The sequence below is a fragment of the Cicer arietinum genome, chromosome 7 (genome assembly GCF_000331145.2).
Source record: "Cicer arietinum cultivar CDC Frontier isolate Library 1 chromosome 7, Cicar.CDCFrontier_v2.0, whole genome shotgun sequence".
In the NCBI taxonomy this organism is placed as follows: Eukaryota; Viridiplantae; Streptophyta; class Magnoliopsida; order Fabales; family Fabaceae; genus Cicer; species Cicer arietinum.
This window is the reverse complement of record NC_021166.2, coordinates 11,941,612-11,957,439: the sequence shown is the minus strand read 5'-3', so window position 1 is coordinate 11,957,439 and position 15,828 is coordinate 11,941,612.

The window sequence follows — 15,828 nt, the reverse complement described above, 5'->3', positions numbered from 1 at the left end:
AAATTTGTTTTGCCTACATAGATTCCACACGTAATTTGTCAAATTTATCGCATAATAATAATATATATACCTAATTCAAGTTTTTAAATAAATTTGTTTTGCCTACATAGATTCCACACGTAATTTGTCAAATTTATCGCATAATAATATATATATATATATATATATATATATATATAGTTAGTTAGTTTTCTAAATTGAACTTTAAAAATTGGGCAATTGTAAAAATAGGATAAAAACACTAAACAGTTTAGACTCACATTTATTAACCTTAAAATTATGAATTCCCTATTATTTATTTAATTTTCAATACAAATTTATCAAAATTAAAATCTATTAAAGAGTTGATTCATTTTTTACACCTAAAAACATAAGTAGTAGATTTTTTACCTTAGTGTGAGTTTGGGAGATTTATGAAACCTATGTTGAGAGATTTTTGTAAAGGAAACTTATGAAAGAGTATTTTTATGTCTTTATTAAATCATTTTATAGTGTATAGTTTATAGTGCTTACCTTTATGATTTAAAATTTGTTTATTACATAATGCTCACATATCAGAGGAAGAGCTATAAAAGGCCTCCCTGCATTCTATGTTAGCCGTTATAGTTTTAAGTCTTTTTGCAAGAAATACAAGTTTGTTTACAGCTTATTTATTTATTTATGAGTATATATTTTTCAATGTTTTTTGATAAACTACTTTAAATTACTTTTGATCTTATAATTTATAGTTTATCACTATTTTGTATCAATTTTATATTTATTATTGTAACTAAAAATCATTTATTATCTTTTATATATAATTTATTTATTATAATTTAAAACAAATAAACTGGTAAATAATTTAAATAATAATTTTAAATTTTAAAATAATTTCAATAAATAATAGTCTAAAGTAGAGAATTTAGTTATTATAATTTAAAATGAATAAAACAGTTAAAGAAATAAAAAGTAGATTATATTAATAAATAATTTAATTATTATAGTTTTCAATTCTTTACAATTAATTTTAATTTTAAAATAATTAATATTTTGAACTAAATAATTTACTTATTATAATTTAAAATAAATAAAGTATCTAAATAAAAAATATCAGATTAATAAATTTTAAATTAATAAAAATAAATTTTAACTTACTAATTTAGAAATATTTTAAACATTAATTGATATAAAATTTATTAGGTAATTGAACTGCAAACTTTACCAAATACTTCTATTAGCTTAAGAGTTATCAGCTAATTTTTACCATATATTAAAACATGTTTTTGGCTAAGTGTGATTCTCTTTGAACTGTATTGAAATAAATAGATTTTTGAACAGAAAAATTATGATTAAGAAGAGAAATAATTCATGATAGGTAGTGGGTTGCAACTTGCAAGCGATATATCATATCAGTACTCTAATGTATAACACATAAAGTTAAGAATGAAATAACAAGGAGAAGATGTTTTGTCGAAGAAAAGAATAGGGAGAAGATATAATTATAAAAATAAAGTGTATGATAAATATGTTAAGCTATAATCTGAGTATAATATAACACGATGGAGAGAAAGCGATGTGTACAAAGTAAGGATTATTAATGCAAATCCAACCATTAATTGATTAATTTTAGGATATGATATACTATCAATAGAGACAATTGAGAGAGCAGCTATCTCCGCGTGTTATGATAATTAAGATACCATGACCTTAATTTCTCCTTTGAATTTTATAAATGCCTTAATTTGTCCTCACTTAATTAGAAGCAAAAGAAAAAGACATGCACTAATTAATTAGTCACAAAATAATGAATACAATTACATAGAATATTTCTCTTTCACTCTTAATTCTTATATTGGGTTTCCCTATCGTGATGATGGGCTAGCTCGATCAAGGGGACCATTAGAGAAGCTAGAGATGAGTACTATCGATCAAAATGTATATGCCATGCCATGACTTTGGTGTTAATTAATTGGCATTTTATTGAATTTGGAAGCAAACAAGAGATGTTGCTAGCTAGCTGTTGTCTTTCAAATTAAAGCCGAGGTGCCGATCCAATAAATATATATATGAAATTAATTATTTCAACTAGTTACACATCATCCCCATCCACTTTTTGCTACCAATTCTATGGAGGAAAAAAGGTGACAAGGAAGGAGAAAAAGAGAATTCCTTCCTCTCTATAGTTAGCTTATTTAACTTTTATTCTTTTTGTTTCTTGGACAGAAAGAAAATTATTTAACAAATTCGAACCAATTAATACTATATATATTATAAAATAAAGTATAAATTTTAATCTTTCATAACTGCAACTCAAATAATAAAAGACCGTAAAAAATATTTGTTAAAGTAGAGTTATATTCAAACTCGCAATACTTCACTTTTCTGAATTTGATGTATATGAATTTGTTAGATTCTTTAAAAAAATAACAGAAATTTTAACAAATTGATATAATAGATTACTTTTGTGGCAAACTTTCTCTCATTAATTAAATGATATACCACTTTACTTTCAAAGTAACATCCGTTATGTTGTAAAAACATTAATTTAAATACAAATATTTTTTTCTCGATGAGATATAAAAACTATATATAGTGATATATGATAGTTTTTTTATTCCTGTGAAGCATAACAAATATAATGATTTGGATGCTACCTTTATGAAAAGGTTAAAAACTTGGGCATTTATTTATTTATGTATATGGTGTGTGTGTTTTTCTCTAGTAAAGATGAAGTAATTAATATTTTTAAAATACGTTTATATAAAAAACATTAAAGCTAAGTTAATACAACAAGCTTATATTTTGGTGTTATATATAAAAAAATATTTAAGTATTTACTTATACAAAAATTTAACTTCAATTCGTATCTATTGTGTTATCAAATTGAGGTTAGTGAGAATGTAACTTTCTTCAATAAAATTGAATTAGTAAGAATGTAAATATTTTATAAAGTAGTTTCATCAAATCATAATCATTAATCATTCATATATGTAACTTTAAAAGTAATAAGTTTTATTAATATTATATATAATTAAATTTTTCTAATTCATGAAATTGATATCTTTATTTTAAAAATCAACAGTTTTAGTGTTTCTCTTTTGATTTTTTAACAAAAAAATAACGATGTGATATGGTCTAAATAATGTAACATATGATACGATAATGTATAATGATTAACATTTGTGAAATTGGAATAAAACACTTTAAAAAATATATATATTTTAATTTAATTAATGATATATAAATAATTAATTCATCTAGATAGATCTATATCATTGAATTGTATCTCAAGTTATTTAAAATACATTCAATCGTAATTTATTTAATACAAAATATAATAGTGACACCAAAACTGTAGACTTTTAAAGTAAACGGATCAATTTCGTAAATTAAAAAAAATTATATCATCAAAATTACAATTAAACCTTTAATTTAAACTAATGTATGAATAAAAGGCTAATATATACATTCAATTACTATATATATGTTCCTAAATTTAAGTCTTCATTACAAATTTTGTTTTTATTAAGAAAAATTTATACTATAATTAATGTATTATAATGGCTTTTTATATTCTAAGACAAGTTAATAGCATTAATTAAGGTTTTGTTTAAAAAATAATAATAAATACATATAGTAAATTGAAAAAACCTTATATTAAGGAACAAACTTTTTTGTAAATAAATATTTATAATTAGGGACAAAGATGATATATATTATTACTTTTTTATATATAATTGTGTGTGCTTAATAAATACCGTTCCAAAGGCTTTTAACAAAACAAAATCTATAAACACGTCTAATTAATTTCCCGGTCATGCCTCAAAAGCAAGTAAACCTTTGTGAAAAAGAGAACATAAATAAGTGGACCTCAAAATTTTGAAAACTGAAGCGGACCCATATTTTATACCGGTTAAACAAATCTAAAATTATACTCCTATCTTTTTAGTGAAAATCAATCTAATCCACAATGGTTCACTTAAAAAAGTAATCCACAGCTATTATAAAAATTAACGTACGTGGATCCAAGTTTCAACACCATTTTCTTTTATCAAATCACTATATGATTTGTTTTTCTTTCAAAGAATGCAGCACAAATACAAAACTAACTTGGAAAACTCTAAAGAAGGCATGTATGCACAAGATAAAATATCAATGAATTACTAGATTTATTTGTATGTTTTAACTCTGGGAAAACGAGACCCATTAATATATAACGCTCATCACGCGTTCCTCTCTCTCTTTTTCTTCGGTCCCTCTCGCATCGCATCGCATGAAAGATTCTCACAGCTTTATTTCTTGTTAGAATCAAATCCACCTCGCCAAACAAATAATTAAATGTTCAAAATTCAAATGCTACCCCCAACACATAACGTGAACATATTCATGCCATCTGCTTTTCACAATATATCAATTGCTTAACCTATTATTATTATTTCAATGCATTTTTTTAATTGTTATGCAACCTACAAACATGCATTCCAATTTTACTATCTTCTTTGTGTCCGCCTGAGTTGGGGTTCATTACTATTCATGCTCCCTCCAACTGTACAAAACTTTCGATTAATGTGGGATTTCAATTTTTTTATAATATAATATAAAATATTATAGACGATATAATGTAAAAATGTAGTTAAAAATTTTATTTCAAAAATGTTAGAAAAATAACTCTATAACTAGAAATTGTTATTAGATTTAAGTTTTATTAAAATATTATTTATAATTTAAATAAAATATTTTGAATTTATTGTATTTTATTTAATAAAATATAAAATTTTGAAAAAAAAATTATTATTTAAAATTACATTTTTTTATCATGAATTTATTTTTTTAAATTAAAACGTAACATCTGAAATATCTTTATGACGTCCCTCGATAATCACCACTTATCAAAGTAATTAAAGGGTCAATTTTGTTGTTAAATTAAATTAATAAATAATAGTATATGTCTAAACTCATCCAACATTTTTTTAAATATAGAACTTGATGTGGGGGTACCACCAGCTACACAAATTTTTAACTTGTTTCATTCCATTTCATTTCCTTTGCCACCACGTTGCTTTGTTGCCTTCTTGACCCAATTTCCTCTCTGTCATTCCCATAATTCATGCCTTCACTTATTTCAAAATCTCATTCCCACTTAATATTATATATTTCTTCACCAACCTTTCTAGACAAATCACAAGACTAACTAATATTTTGGAAACTAATTAATTTAATTATTTAGTAAACAAACTTTTTCTAACCTTAATTAGTCAATAGGTTGAGGGGTAGTGTTTTCAAATATGTGTCTAGCTTTTTTCTTAATGTATCTACATACGTAACTTACCGAACTTTCATTCCGGAGCAAATAATGCAACTTTTGATTTTTAGTATCAACATTTATCATAAAGTTTTCAAAATTTAAACCACAGACATGTGACATTGCTCAGTTACAACTCTATCCCTTGTTTTTTGTACTATACCTATATAGTCATTTACTCCTATTTGATGAAAATTTATAAACACTGTACAAATCATTGTGAATTTTTTTATATTTGATTAATTTTACATCATTGTTGTTTAGTGCTATTATGGGAGAAAATATATTGAATATAATAATAAATAAAAATGTAAATTTAGAACCACTGTAGTGTGGATTGATATTTGAAAAATATAAATCTCAACTAACATAAGTGTTGTCTTGTGGAAATAAAATAAAATAAAAGTATGTTTATGAAAGTCGAATTTATTAAACTTTATGAGTCAAATCACTGTCTTTATTATAAAAATGATGAGAATCATAAATTTTTATTTTAAACTTTATTAAAATTTTGAATATTTTTAAATATTAATATACGATGAATGATGATATAATAATCCACCTAAACAATCCTCCACACATATATCGTGGTATACACGGGCTAACCTAAAAGGGCCATATTAGGTACACTTGTAATAGACCCAGTGATAAGCATTACCCCTTAATTAATTGGATCCAATTGTCTTTCCCATCACTACAATTTGTTGGGGCCCCAAACCTGTCTAAATTTTATGCATTTGTAGGATATCCTTTTCCTCATTATTATACAAAATGGGTGACAATCGATATAAAACACATCATGTGACTAACATGTGACCTAAGACAAATCAAACTCAAAAACAGACGGTATAAATTTTAATTTTCATTAACATTTTAGATCTAAATATTTCCTAAGTTATTCAAAAAAAAAACCTCCCTAATTGATCCCTTCTCTCTAAAAATAAAAAACCTTTTTAGCCGTTTTAACATATTTGTTTATGGTGAAAAGATGCATTCTTGTTCTTATTAATAGTCTATACCTTTGATTGGTATCCATTCAACAACCCAAGTTGGAGGGTGGTGGTTTTGTTTGTCAAAAGAGTTGTGTATAATAATATTCTAAGTATGTCGGTGTTACTTTTGAATTATTATTAGAGGTGAAAACTCAATTTATTAATTATCGTCTATTAAATCTATCCACTTATATATTTATACACAAAACAAATAATTAGTTAATGGATTTGATTCAATCTATTTATTTAATAATATGGATGACTCCAATTTATCTTACAATTTTTATAGGTCTAATGGATTATATTTATTTATTTATATCTAATGAATTATATTTATTTAATATAAGTTTATAATATTTTTTGGTTACTTGTATATTTATAATATAGATAGCTTTAATAAATATTATTATAATTGTTCTAAAATATATTTTTACTAATTAAAAAAATAAATTTAAATATTTTAACAAAAAAAGGTGTTTTCTTATAATTTAAAAATACCATTTTTTATATAATTTAAAATAAAATGTTTTTTATAATTAAGTATAAAAAACTTTATTTATTATTTTTAAAAACATTCTTTTTTGGTAATAAACCGATTTTAAAATAAAAACAGTTTTTTTTATTAATTTAAAAATAAATAATCTAATTGTAAAATAAAAACAAAAAAAAATTAAATATTAAATATTATTATTTATTTATTTAAATATTTAATTAATAATAGAAAATTTTACTCTGTTTTCCACATTTATACTCATACTCCCATCCCATGTTTTATATAATTGCCTATTTTCCTCTTTTATCTTTTTTTTTTTTGAAAAAATAATATTTTTTCTACTCCACTAAACACAACTTGAATTTTAAAAAATATAAAAAAAAAGTTTTTCGAAATATATGTCTTTTAGAAAATTTAAACTTTATGTATTTGAATTTTATTTTTAAATTTTCTGATAAACAAATGTGTTTTAAAAAATCAAATTTTGTGTGTCAATTTTCTTTTTCAAGTTTTCTGATAAACAATTGTATTTTAGAAAATTTAAATTTTTATGTACCAATTTATTTTTCAATTTTTTCAGAACACATCGAAAAACTCATTAGTGGTATGTCGCCTACCACCGTGGATGGCAAAGCTCTCTCGTGGTCACCACCAACCACCCTCTTATTATTTACTTAATAAAAAATAAATTATAATGTTTATATTATTATATTTATTTTAAAAATATATTAAAAAACATTTCTTCCTTTTTTGTAAAAATAAAATGTTTTTGAAAATAATAAATAAAATTATTTTCTAGATAATTAAAAAAAACATTTTTAAACTAATATAAAAAAGCATTATTTTTCTTGAAAAAATAATTTTTTAATATGATAAATAAGATTATTTTTAGAAATTACTAATTTTTAAGTATTAAAAAATTGATTTTTTTTAATTAATATAACAACCAATTTTTTACAATGAAATAAAAACTGAATTTTTTCATCAAAAGAAAATAAAGTTATTTATAATAATAAAAAGAGTAGGAATCCGTTAACTCTATGATGAGTTGCTCCGATTAATAACTCAATATTAACTATGAATTTATATATATGGAAGAGATCCGTTAACTCCTAAAGATAATTTTTTAATGAATTGTTCCGTTTAATAACTCAATATAAATTATAAATTTCATTAATCAAAGCAAGAGTTATTATTAGGTAGTTCAACTCCATAAAATTTACAAAATTTTAAAACTATTTGACACTTAAATAAATAATTTCTAAAGAACATATATAATAAACTGATAAAAAAAAATATAAGTAAATATCGATAGCTAGATTCTATAATACAAATTTGAGATTTATATAAATCTTTGTGTGTTTGATCATTAATATATTATATCAATAATTAACGGTTGAATTAATAAAACTTATCGTTTATATTAAATTATTAAACATAGTAACAGTTACAATTATACAATGAGATGTTAAAATCAATAATTCTTATTAAAATTACAATGAGATGTTAAAATCAATAATTCTTATTAAAATTAGTTTGCATTGAAAAAGTATTTTCCTTTTTCTTTTAAGTTATTTTCACTTATATTATCTATACTATTAGATCCGCAGTGTCACCATTGGGTTGCAACTCATATACTTGGTATTTTGGCATATGAGCCATAAAATGTATTTTCGAAATTTTGACATGAAATTACTACATTAATATAATTAATGTCATATAATATCTATTTTTAATTGATTTAATATATTTGAGAAAATATTAAATTTTAAAAATGATTATATATTTTAATTTTAAAAATATTAAAATATGAAGTCTTTTTGTTAGTAGTGTTACTATTTGCTTGCAACTCGTATTCTTGGTATTTTGATATATATAAAATAAATTTTCTAAATTTTAACATGACATCACTAAATTAATATAATTGATGTCATGTCATATATATTTTTTAATTGATTTAATATTGTCGAGATAATATTAAATTTTAAAAGTAATTATATATTTTAATTTTAAAAATATTAAAATATGAAGTCTTTTTATTAAGTAATTTTTTGTGGAGACCTTTTAATAAAGTATAAATTTTATTTTTCATAGTGGCCTAATACGGTTGCTTTAGTAGTCTTGCCATCGAGCCGTACATGATTTTGAATTATCCTGATTGATTGTCTAACTTTAAACTTAATCTTAAATTGAGAATTTAAGTAATATGAGTTTTACTTAAAGAAATGATATAGAAAAAAATTTAATATATTATAAGTTTAAATTAAATTAAATAAATTTGAATATCATATAAATCAATTTTGTATGTTTTATATAACTTCTAATTCAATTTATTATTGTTTTTAACGACGGGTCTAAAATGTATCATAAAAATTTACTCTCTTTAATTTATGTATTAAATATAATATTTGAGTCTTGTATTTTATGTGATAATGAATATAATATATGTTAAAAATATAAAGTGATTGTCAATTTTATCTCTATTACATTATAATCATAACTTACTAAATAAACCAGATACAACACACATGTATTTCACTAATATTTAGTTAAATTAAAGTTTTTTTTTATCACAAATAAAAAAAATTAATAGAGAAATATATATTTTATTATTAGCATGTATCTTAATATCATCTAAATAAAATTTAAAGAAATTAAAAATATATTAAAATATTTTGGTATAAAATACACTAATTTTAAATTACTTTATAAAACAAATATGTTATAGATGTTTGTCATCAATAAAATGATTATAAATTTAAAGTATGTTTTATAATATATGTATTTATATTATTATAATGTTTTTACAATTTTACGAGAATATATATGTACAAATATTTTACTTGAAAATGTGAAATAAAATACTATATTCGAATAATTTCACTGAAATTTTGATTCTATTATACGAGGTTAAATAAATTGTATCCCTATAAGATTTTAAATTATTATTATTAATCATTCTAAAAAAATTATATTTTTTATTTTCTACAAAATCATTTTAAATTTTAAGTTTATTATTTATAAAAAAAATATTTTATAATATTATAAATATGACTGCAATAATGCAATAATATAATTTAAAAATATATATATTAACACTTTAACAGAAACTAAAATAGTTAAAATGATAATTTTGTAGCATATAAAAAATTAAATAGATTAATATGATAATAACTTCTATCTAGGGTATCTACAAACACTCTATCTAAAACTTAGAAATAAAAACATATATTATCGATAAACAATAGAATCTCTTTTTCTCATAAATCTGAAAATCAATTTTTCAATTATTATTATTGATGAATCATATGATCACACTCGTTTTGTAATTGTTTAAGATAATAAATTATAATTTCGGATGATAAAATAAAATCGTATAGTATTGTTTACCAAAACCATTCAACATACCATACATGTTTCAATTTAACATAATGGTGTGAGCGTACGTAAAAGTATGTGATGACTTTGTTTTTTGATTTTTTTATATCAATAAAGTACAACTATTTCTTTATTATATTATGCTTGTTGGAAAACTCACGTGGCTTGTCGCACAATGCATATATAGGAGTAAATTCTTAGACTCATTGATCTATCCACTTACACAAGACTTGCATGCACAAACCATTAATAATTTCACAGTCTTTGCTTTGTCTATGCATAGTTAGTCTTGTTATTCATAAATTACCTGCACCTGCATAAATGCTGCAAATCCAACTGCGTGTAACTACCATACCCCATTCATTTCTAGTCCTTTTTCTGTTTTATTTATTATTATTATTATTATTATTATTATTATTATTATTATTATTATTTTATAAATTTTGATAAATTTGCAGTGATTTGTTTACAAACACGATAATTCACTCAGTTTACTAAGGTTGAGATATTATTGGAGAATGTAATTGTAACGTTGATATTTACGTAGTAAGCACACTTGTATATAAGAATATATCAAATTTACTTGATATTAACATCTTAAATACATATTATTTTTTTATATCTATAAAACTATATATTTGCGGGGAACTATACTTTTGGACTCAAGTGAAAAATATAATAAACATATAAATAAATGTGATTATTTATTTAAAATTATTTAATTAAAATTATTTAAGAATCTTATAAAAGGACTATACCACTAAACTTCAAACACATTCAAGCACTGTGGATGATGCGCATCCAGCTCAATTGCACAGGTTTCACCAATAAAAGATTAAAAAAATATGACATTTTATATTTAGTTTATAAAAAAGAAATTTCTCTTCTAATTTTTATTTTATAGAGTTTTTTTAGAGACTAAAAAAAAATCAATTTTTAACAAAAAAATTTAAAATATGAAATAAAAGTGAATAAAAAAATTATGAAAAAAAAGAATTTTTTTTATAGAAATTAAAAGTAAATTTTGAAACTTTATAAAAACTAAAGAATTAGGATTATTATATTGAATTTTGATTTTTAGTTTTTGAAAACTATTTTATAAAACAAATTTAAAAAACTGTATTCAAGAACAAAATTTTAAAAAATGTGTTTGGTAATATTACTTTTTCAAACTATTTTAAATATTTGAAAATAGAAAAACTGATTTGATATATTAATTTTTTAAATATATTTTGAAAACAGAAAGCATAGAATTTGTTTGATACCTATTTTTTTTCTTAACTATTCCCTTTGAATATCTTTCATTCAATTTAAATATAACTTCAAATGTTTCACAAAAATATGTATAACTACAAATATTTTTTTTTAATATAATATTTATTCAATACTAGAAATATTAAATATAGGAGACCTAAAAGACTCTGCTTTTATAGTAACTCCTCATAGGGTTTCTAGAAGATATCTGTTATGATCATCAGAAAGGGATTCGTGATCCTCGGACCACCCTTTGATGTTAAACGTGTGTCCTTGTGATCAAAAGAAGGTGAGTGTCATCTAGTGACTGTGATTATAGTAGGATTGTCATCACATGACTCAAAAGAGGTGCATAGATAAGCTACCATGTTTATCATAATTGGATTCTCTCCTCATCCATCTAATAATCATGATTGGAGGTTTAGGTGGTAGACTGTCATTTTGAATTACATCTTTGTATGTGGTTTGCTCTAATTTTGAGATGGTTCTATGATGCTAATTGGTTGGGTCAGGTGAGTCCAGATTTGTGCTAAACTTGGCTTTTGTTGGGATGAGTTTGACCCGTCACAAAATATTTATTATAGTAAATATTAAAATCGCAACTTGTCTCATAAACATATCTCCGATGATAAAAGATTACATAGACATTTTATATGTTAGGTGCAAGTTCGAACTCACAAATCACAATTCTCTACTTCACCACATTTAGTGTGTGTAGAGAAGGCTTTATGTGCAATCTTGGTGTCGGAAGAAGAATAAGTAGTTTTTTATTCTTTTATTTTCTATTATTTGAACATCATAAAAGAGTAAAAAAAATTGATTATATAAATGAAGGTTCCTATAAGATATAAAATCATGAAAAAATAACAAAAATAAATTATATGGATGAAGATGATACCGTTGTAATAATGGTAGAGTTTCAATTTTTCTTTTTAAAAATGAATTTCGTTTTCAAAATCGAACAAATTAGCCATCTCTTATGTAGCAATAAGTTGATTATCAGTTGGCCTTGTCACACAAGCATTTAACGTCTATGTCATCCTCATTAACGGAGTAAACTAACGAAAGCACCCTACTGCCCGATATCTTTTAATTTCAAAGTTTTATTTGTTTATTTCCAAAATTCAAAATAATAAATGTTCGACTCCTACAATTTCAAAAGACAATTTGACGATTTACTCTATTAGTTTCTTTGATTCAAACAAAAAAGTATAGGTTTTTTACAAAGAAAAAAAAATTATTATTACAATTATTTTTATTATAATTAATTTTAAATTCAAATATATGGTTGGTACTTTCACTATCTCTAATTATTAAATTATTAAAATAATTTACTTTTTATTATAGTTATTTTTAAATTCAAATGTATGGTTGATTGTGATACAATAACATCATAAAACTTTAATACAAATAATCTTGTTCCAACTAAAAAAAAAAAACTCAATCGCTTCCCTAGGTTACAAACATCATTCAATTGACAAAATTGAACTCAAATCTTGCAAATTCTTTAGGTTAGGGGTTACCAAATCGTTTTCACAATGTAAAATGTCTTGTCTTGTATGCCTCCAAATAGGCCAGCTTTTAAGCAAAAGAAAAGCACATCAAAGAAAATAATTTGTGAATGGACATTATCTCCATTAGACTATTACAGAGATTTGTGTTTCTCATCTAGAGGGTCTTAGTTACAGCCAAAGCGAACACATGGGGCACATTTATTTTCTAAAAATATTTTTTATTTTCATCTTTTAATTTAAATTCTGTTTTAATTTTATCATTAATAAAAATATAAGAGATTTTTAAATATTAAACATAATTCTACAAAATTGACTTGTAAATAAAAAAATAAAAAAATATTTTTATAAATAAATAATTTTTTAAAAGATAATTTTGTTATAGATTTAAAAAGATTCAGTATTCTATATTCTTTAGATATTTTTCTAAAAATAAAAAGTTATTTTATTTTTATCTATGGTAGTAAAAAATCACTTTAAAAAAATGATAAAAAATTATATTTTTTTAGAATCTACTAAAAATTATTTAACATTGAAATAGTTTTTAAATTATTTTTAGATTGTTAAAAAAAATTATTGTCAGATTTAAATTTTTTTTTAAACTTATAAAAAAAAATAAAAATGTTTAAAAGTAATTATTTTATTTAAAAATCTATTTATTTATTTATAGATGAGATGATATAATTATCATAGAAAAATTTTATAAACAACCGTAAAAATTAACTTTAAACTCTTAACATAATATATATATATATATATATAACATATCACTATATCAAACATTTGTGAATTGCATCGGTAGTCGAGACTTGAGCCACCTCCTTTATACCTTTGGATTGATACCACAATTACAAACCCAATTGCGCCGTGTCCATCAAGTATTAGTCTTATTAAGCATTTGTAATTTGAGCACGATAGTGAGTGATAATTGATGTTTAATAATTAATCCAGCTACTCTCTTTTTTTATTACATGTTTTGGCTGTTTCAGTTGCAACTGTTGAAGGATTTAAGAGTGTGGTAGGGACCATGTGATGTATTGCGTATGTGCTTAATATATTGAGTATCTGATTTTTAAACTCATTTTGGATTGTCTCCTCTGTCTTCCCTTTCTTTTATTTTGTCATTTTCACTTGCAAATAATGTTGAGTCTTAGGTAATAATTATGATAATAAATACTCGCCTCAAAGATTAAATTATGGGAGAAGCCAAGTAACAAGAGTTGTTGTGCATAATTAATTTATGTATAGTTAAATTGATGTATAAATCAATCTGCATATAAAGAAAAAATACATATGAAGTTTTATAACAACATTAAAATTAAAAATATAAATCAAAATGAGGACAAGAGAATATAGGTTGTGTTAAAAATAATTGGTGATTAAAAATAAATAGTAAATTAAGGTACTAGTTTTATTACAAAAACGCAAAAATCTATTACTTGCATTTGTTAAAGATCTCAAGATTACCTTACTCTTAAGATTTTGTTTTAAGAGTTAGGAGGAAAATTGATTAAAATAAACCATATACAGCTAATCTTTCAATAATGTATTTTGATCAATTTTACACTTTTAGAAATAACTTTCGATATAATAAAACAACTGAAAATCAATTTCCGATAAAATGTCGAGAAATTGGGAAAGGTTGAGCATTTGCACCATTACATCTTAAACTAGGCATGTCAAAGTGGATTGAGATTTTAATGTTAATTTCCTATAATGTCAATGGGATTAAACCCTATTAACATTGTAGGAGCATCTAATCATTTATGTCAAAACCATTTACATAGGCCTTAAATGATATTGTTGAGGCTACTTTGCACACACTAATTTATTTTAGACTATCTTATGTATGATCTAATATAAGATGAAATTTGTCGGTATACATATTTTGCAACAGTGCAAACCATGTGGCCCCTGACACTTGACAGGCAAAGATGACTGTTGATTTTTAAGTGTCTAAGATTTTCTAGCTTTTTTCATAGGTGAATGCTTCTTTGGAACTGTTTTGACCATTTCGAGTGGCATGTGTATTAATGTCACCAATCTATAATAGTACCATTTCAACATTATAGAGAAAGCCATGATTCATATGACCAATAAGTAACCCATAATTATTGCTTGTACACTTACACATGGATTACTTTCTAAAAAGAAGAATATATAACCATGTGGTTATTTTTTATGAAACCACACTTAGGTTACCCATATGATTTGTTGTGCCAAAAAAAAAATAGAAAAAATTGAATTTTTATAATAGATTGAATATATCTTTTTTGTGCTTAGAAACACCACAAATTACCCATATTCTAAAGTTAAGAAAAAGTCAGATTAGTTGATTATGTGATAAGCACTTCCCACTTTGGATATGCATGCACTTTTTTATTGCTTGCTTCCTTTTATTCTAATGGGCTAGTAATATATTATACACACCAATCCATAAAGAATCAAAACCTTGTAAGAGAGAATCATTATGACGACCCAAACATTGGGTATGACATGATAATGGGTTTGATGAATGAGCAAATTCTAAAAAAGTTGATGTTGATATGAGTGTATAGCCATAGAAACTTGAAAGTAAGTACTATTTGACAGCCTTTTGTCAAGGGGAAAAATGTCCTTGAAAGTTTCATTCCCACCAAGAAAGTAGGTGTGGATCAAGTAGCATTGTAGGAGAATAAATAAAGCAAGAAATTGTAAAAAAGCACTTGTACATTAACTTACCCACATAGCTCAATGGATGCCTATAAGATGGAAATAGAGAAAGATGCAATTTCCTTGTCCCAACGTGTGTGCCTTTGGAACCTAACAAGCCTTTTGAATTGATGAGCCTTTGATTCAAAGATAATATAAAAAAAAAATATGCACAATTAAGGGTTTTGAGTGCTCCATTAAAACTAGATTTTACTTCTAAAAAACCAC